This window comes from Manis javanica, chromosome X (genome assembly GCF_040802235.1).
Source record: "Manis javanica isolate MJ-LG chromosome X, MJ_LKY, whole genome shotgun sequence".
In the NCBI taxonomy this organism is placed as follows: Eukaryota; Metazoa; Chordata; class Mammalia; order Pholidota; family Manidae; genus Manis; species Manis javanica.
In genome coordinates, this window is record NC_133174.1 from 48,559,344 (window position 1) to 48,566,493 (window position 7,150).

Consider the following 7,150-nt stretch of genomic DNA (forward strand, 5'->3'; position numbering starts at 1 on the left):
AAGTATTCCTCCTCTTCTATTTTTTGGAAAACTTTAAGGATAATCGTTATTAGGTCTTCACTAAATGTTTGTTAAAATACAGCGTTGAATCCATCTGGTAGAGGGGTTTGTTCTTAGGTAGGTTTTTGATTACCAGTTCAATTTCATTGCTGGTAATAAGTTTGTTCAGATTTTCTCTTTCTTCCTTGGTCAGCCTTGGAATGTTGTATTTTTCTAGAAAGTTGTCCATTTCTTCTAGGTTATCCAGTTTGTTAGCATATAATTTTTCATAGTATTCGCTCAGAATTCTTTGTATGTCTGTGGTGTCCATAGTGATTTTTCCTTTCTCATTTCTGATTGTATTTATGTGTGTAGACTCTCTTTTTTTCTTCATAAGTCTGGCCAGGGGTTTATCTATTTTGTTTATTTTCTCAAAGAAGCATTTCTTGCTTTCATTGATTTTTCTATTGTTTTATTCTTCTCAATTTTATTTATTTCTGCTCTAATCTTTATTATGTCCCTCCTTCTACTGACTTTGGGCCTCATTTGTTCTTCTTTTTCTAGTTTCATTAATTCTGAGTTTAGAGTGCTTATATGGGATTGTTTTTTTCTTGAGGTAGGCCTGTATTGCAATATACTTTCTTCTTAGCACACCCTTGGCTGAGTCCCACACATTTTGCGGTATTGAATTATTGTTGTCATTTGTTTCCATATATTGCTTGATCTCTGTTTTTATTTGGTCATTGATCCATTGGTTATTTGGGAGCATGTTGTGAAGCCTCGATGTGTTTGTGGGAATTTTCATTTTCTTTGCATAATTTATTTCTAGTTTCATACCTTTGTGGTCTGAGAAACTGGTTGGTACAATTTTACTCTGTTTGAATTCACCAAGGCTCTTTTTGTGGCCTAGTATATGATCTATTCTTGAAAATGTTCCATGTGCACTTGAGAAGAATGTATATTCTGTTGCTCTTGGGTGTAGAGTTCTGTACATGTTGGTTAGGTCCATCTGTTCTATTGTGTTATTCAGTGCCTCTGTCTCCTTACTTATATTCTGTCTGGTTGATCTGTCGTACAGAGTGAGTGGAGTAGTGAAGTCTCCTAGAATGAATGCATTGCATTCCATTTCTCCTTTTAATTCTGTTAGAATTTGTTTCACATATGTGGGTGCTCCTTTGTTGGGAGCATAGATATTTATAATGGTTATATCTTCTTGTTGGATTGACCACTTTATCATTATGTAATGTCCTTCTTTGTCTCTTGTTACTTTCTTTGTTTTGAAGTCTATTTTTTCTGATACAAGTAATGCAACTCCTGTTTTTTTCTCTCTGTTAGTTGCATGAAATATCTTTTTCCATCCCTTCACTTTTAGTGTGTGTATGTCTTTGGGTTTAAAGTGAGTCTCTTGTAGGCAGCATATAGATGGGTCTTGTTTTTTATCCACTCAGTGACTCTATGTCTTTTGATTGGTGCATTCAGACCATTTACATTTAGGGTGATTATCGATAGGTATGAACTTATTGCCATTGCCAGCTTTAGATTCATGGTTACCAAAGGTTCAAGGTTAATTTCCTTACTATCTAAGTGTCTAACTTAACTCACTTAATATGCTGTTAAAAATACAATTTTAAGGTTCTTTTCTTTTTCTCCTCCTTTTTCTTCCTCCTCTATACTTTTTGTATATTAGTATCATATTCTGTATTCTTTGTCTATCCCCTGATTGACTTTCGGGATAATTTAATTTTGCATTTGCTTCGTAATTAGCTGTTCTACTTTCTTTACTGTGGTTTTATTACCTCTGGTGACAGCTATTAAACCTTAGGAACACTTCCATCTATAGCAGTCCTTCGAAAATAGACTGTAGAGATGGTTTGTGGGAGGTAAATTCTCTCAGCTTTTGCTTATCTGGAAATTGTTTAATCCCTCCTTCGAATTTAAATGATAATCTCACCGGATAAAGTAATATTGTTTCCAGACCCTTCTGCTTCATAATAAAGACATCATGCTACTCCCTTCTGGCCTGTAAGGTTTCTGCTGAGAATTCTGATATTAGCCTGGGCTTTCCTTTGTATGTGATCTTATTTCTGTCTAGCTCCTTTTAATAGTCTGTCCTCATCCTTGATCTTTGCCAATGTTTTTAGTATATGTCTTGATGTTGTCTTCCTTGGGTCCCTTGTGTTGGGAGATTAGTGGATCTCCATGGCCTGAGAGACTATCTCCCCCTTCAGCCAGGCTTTCCACTCCCTCCCTGCTCAGTTTCTCTTCCTCCTGTGTCGTAAGCTGGGGTGGGGGAAGGGTTTGGTTCCCACTGGGCCACAGCTTTGGTATGTTACCCTGTTTCATGAGGTCTGCTCTTTTCTCCAGGTGTATGCAGTCTGGCACCATCCTCTTTCCTGTTGTTCTCTCAGGATTAGTTACACCAACTGTATTTTTTAATTGTATATGGTTTTAGGAGGAAGCTTGTGTCTCTCTTCTCATGCAGCCTTCGTTAATCCTGTCTCTGAGGCTTCTTTTATGTGTTTTTGGCATGGCAGAGAGGTCCTTGATTGACAGTTGTCAGTTCTCTAGGCTTGTTCTCATTGGTGAAATGGGACTGGGTTTGTGCTGCGCCTGTGCCTCTGATTTTTCTTATGTTGGGGAGAATCTGGACATTTCCTGAGTCACCCTTGGACCCTGTGGCTTCCGATGAATAACTCTGAGTCATTTCTGGCTCTCTGCCTCTATCTGATCAACTTCATGACTCATTTTTTGGGGGGTGGCCCTCTCTCCTTTTCATCGCACTCATTTGTGTCTTCTTGCCTAACAAATATAGTGGAGCTAAGGTGTTAGAAGCCTCTGACAGGCAATAGGACTTGAAATAGAGGGATATTTCTATCTATAGTGTCTAACATAGTTCCTGGCACTAAATGTCTGCTCAATAAATACTCGTTGAATGAATGCATGAACAACTCTGAGAGCTTAATCAGCACTTCCTGAAAACAATCTATAATAAAAACTTTAGAGATTAATTTGATAAAAATAAAAAGAAACCTTGACCTATGTAAGATTCTTTAATAAAAATGTAAAATTAAGCAGTTCAGAATACCTGGGTAGAAATCAGAATTTCAAACTCTAGACCTTATAGGAATGCATTGTACCAAGTCTTGTTAGGCAAGAAAATAGGTATGAGCTGGGTGGAGAGAGAATCCAGAAAAGCCCACTGAAAGGGACTCAAATAGTTAACCAGATAAGACTAGAGAGCCAGAAAAGGCTCACAGATTTAATGAGTTAATCAGTTGAAGCTCCAAAGGCTAGGAGTAACTTGGAATGTCCAAATATTCCCCAGATAAAGGAAAGTACCTGAGCCCAGTCCATGTCTTCATTTTGTCAATTAGATTATGCCACTGTAAGATTTACTTTAGCTTGCTAAAAGGCCCAGTTTATTCTTTAATTTAACCTATATGCTTTTTTTGCCTCCTCCAGCTCCTAATCAAATAATCTGCAACCTGGGTAGGAGACAACCATCACGATTAATTTAGCAAACAAGCCCAGATATAAACAGCATAGTAAAAGGAGGAAAGATTCCATCTTAAAGCTAAGGTTGCATTTTAAAACCCAGGAAGTTAAGAACTAAGATTCTTAACATATTCTTTAGCCAACATACAATAAGTCAGCCCACCTTTGGGGCAGGCAGGTGGTCTTGATTGATATGCTCCTAGAGGGAAGCTGCTACCCTGGGGAGGAACTGGATCAGTAAATTTCTTGCTTAGTCAATTTTTAAGAATTACCTAGAGGACTGATAATAGAAGAGATGAAATGCCTCTCATCAGAGATAAACATCTTAAGGCCACTTGACAAGCCGAAACCCCTAGCCCTTTGTCACATTCCTGAAAAATCCTTTAAATGGGGAGCCCCCAATTTTTCAGCACACCTCTTCTCTGAGGTAGCCCACACTCCCCTTTCTCCAAGTGTATACTCTTTCTCTTTAAATAAAACTTAAACCTTTCAGCGCCTCCTCTCAGAGGTAGTCTATACTCCCCTTTCTCCGATTGTGCACCTTTTTGCCTAAATAAAACTTTTTCTCAACCTTTCAGGGTGCACCTCTGTGGATAAAATGAGAGTTCCTGTGGCCAGGATTCTCACCTGGCCCTGGTTGACTAGGTCACTGACCACCTGTGGGCAATACATGGCTGTTGACTCTATATAAAGAGCTCCGCCCACTACTCTAGGCGCTACACGGTGGCAGGGCTGCAAGGCTGCAGGAAGGCAGAGCAGAGGCCCAGAGGACAGCTGTGCGGGATGACTGTGCAAGCAGAGAGGCCAAGAGGACAGCTGTGCAGACAGAGGGGCCCAGAGGCCCAAGACTTGCTGCATGCAGACTTGCTCTGAGTAAACGGGATTTTAGTGACTTACCTGCCACCATGGGAATAAAGTTGGGTATAACCCTTTCACCCCAAAGAACGTTTTGCTGTCAATTTCTTTGGTCACACTGAATCCATAGCGAACTTACCCAGGGCTGAAACCCTTTGGCAAGACAACCTCTCTCTGAGGTCACCTGCACATTCTTTGCCTTTAAATTAACTTAAACCTTTCAGGGTGCCTTTCCTCCCTGAGGTCATCCACGCTTTTTCTACCTTTAAGTGCCTAACTTTAAAAAAAACTTTTACTGTTTCACTACTGCGTCTCTGCCCTTCAATTCTTTGTTGTGGCAGGGACAAGAACCGAGGAAAATAAACAACTCCCCCTAACATTCTTATTCATCATTCTTTGGAATCAGCTCTCAATTTGGTTTACTTCCTCAATCTTTCTTAAATCGCTTTCGTCTACTCCCATCCTCCTACCCTGTTCTTCCTCTTTCCTTTTGTCCTCTCTCCTTTCTCCCTTCCCTCTTCTCATCTCCCCACTTCTTCCCTTTTTCTTCTTCATCCATTCTGCTCCCCTTCTTCACCTGTTCCTTATGGACCTTGAGGGAGATAGAGTGGGTAGAGAAATGTGATGGTTAGGAGGATGGGGTAAAGGTGACCAGCAACAAGGAGACAGTGAATTTCTATTAAAAAGTGGTTTAAGGGATCAATTTGACGGGGGTTGGAGGGTATGTTTCAAAGCTGCCTTTACATGACAACCACATATTACTATATTGAATGCTTTTTCTTTGTGGTGAGGTGACTGATGAAGATTATTCCAACCACTACCAACTCCTTTGGAGCTGCCAGTGTAGGAAAATCACTTAGGATGCTATTGCAATAATTGAGGACAGATATAACAATCTGGAACAAAACCAGCAGCAATAGGAAGAGAGTGGAGCAGACATATTGTATAAAATGCACTAACGAGAACTGCAGAACTCCCAGCGCATAACTCTGCCCAAAGCACTCACAGCGACTTGCCATGCTCCTAGGATATCACCCAGCTCCCCACTGACCTCAGCTGCCCATTAAAATGCCTGCCTGAGAAAGCTCAACACTGAAAGGAGAATTTGTTTGTTTGTTCTAGCCTAACGATCTGAAAGGGTATCTCGCTGCGACCCTCTGATGCCAGGGTTCTTGTTCATGAAGCCAAAGAATGAGCTTCACAGTCAAGGTAGGAGAGCAAGGTACAGGCTTTTATTTACAGATAAAGTGAAAGAACAGAGCTCCCGCCATACGCCAGGAGGGGACAAGAGAATCCGTGGTGGTGCGTTGTCTAGGGGATTTATAAGCAGTTGAGAGACGAAGAGTTAGGGATGTGGATCCACCAGCTGGTCTCTAAGTGCTTATTTGTAAAGAGACACTAAGTTTCTTATCAGTTTTCCAGACTATTTTGTGGCATTGACATAAGAAATTTACTGTTTTGATTCTTTCTCAGAATAGCAGTTTCTTGGTTTGGGAGTATATCAGTCAAGGCTGCTTGTTTTGCTTTCAAGGTGAGCTGAGTTACTGACTTGATTAGGGCTGAAGGAGGAAAAGCAGCATCTGGGTAAAGTTAAAGATAAACTTGGCCTTTTAGCAGGCTAAAGTAAATTTTACAGTAGCCCCATTTAATTGACACAAACAAGACATGGGCTATGCTGAGGTATTTTCTTATCTGGGGGATGTTCAAACATTCCAGGCCAGGTTATTCCTGGCTTTTTAGTTTTAACTAATCTTCACTGAAGAATGCTTATATTCCTAGTTTGATATTTTATTTTAGAGAATTAATGTGACTCTGTCTTTGTTTAATTGTTTAATATGGAGTTTTGGTAGGGGTCTTTTTCCAGAGGCCCTCACCCTACTCTGACTACACCCACGGTCCCTGTCTCACCTCCTTACCCAGAACGACTCAGGAGACACCGGCCCATGCAAGAGATTTTATTATCTGAAAGAGAGAGTGTCTGCCCACAGAGTGGGGGGGGGGGGGGGCGGTGGAGAGAGAGAGAGAGAGAGAGAGAGGGAGAGAGGGAGAGGGAGAGGGAGAGGGAGAGAGAGCAGGGAGAGCAGGGGGACAGAGAGACAGAGACAAAGAGAGAGAGGGCAGCGAGACAGACAGAGAGACAGGGGCAAAGAGAGAGACGGCAGCAGCGTGGTGCAGAGCGTTGTGTCTTTTATTGTGGCGGATCCGCTTGGCTTGTTGCCTTGGGGGAGGGTCCTGATGTTTAGAGATAAGGTGGGGTAAGAACAGGCAAGCCCAAGGCAAGCCCAGGCATAATTCTCACCGGTTTATGTGCTTGGGACCATGGGGCAAATGGAGGATAGATTACTATTTTCTTATGTGATTTACTTTTCTCCTAGCATTTACCAAAAAGTGCTTACAAGTGTGAATATATATCTCGTACTACTCAGAAGTATCTTTCTCAAGGACCTGAGAGCCATTCCTTCAAAATGTTACCATCAGGAAGGGCAGGGCCTCTGTCTCCAGTCTTTGTGGGAAGATAGATTCCTAACTTTGGTAACTGCTAGCTAGCCAACATAGCTTAATTGCATTTACATTGACCAATCTTTTATTATTTTTCTCCTCTGTGAGCCCTGGTCTTCCTCTTCCCTCATTTACTCTTTATAATGCCCAATTACCTCTGCAGAAATTGGAATGGAGCTCAGTTTTCTCCCCTACAGTCAGTAGTTACTGAATAAAGTCTGTTTTGACTGCTTTAACTCAGACTGTTTATCTTTGACACCAATCAAGGCTTAATCTCCTTGTCTGTTTGGAGAACAATAGATCTAAAGTGACTCTCTGGTTT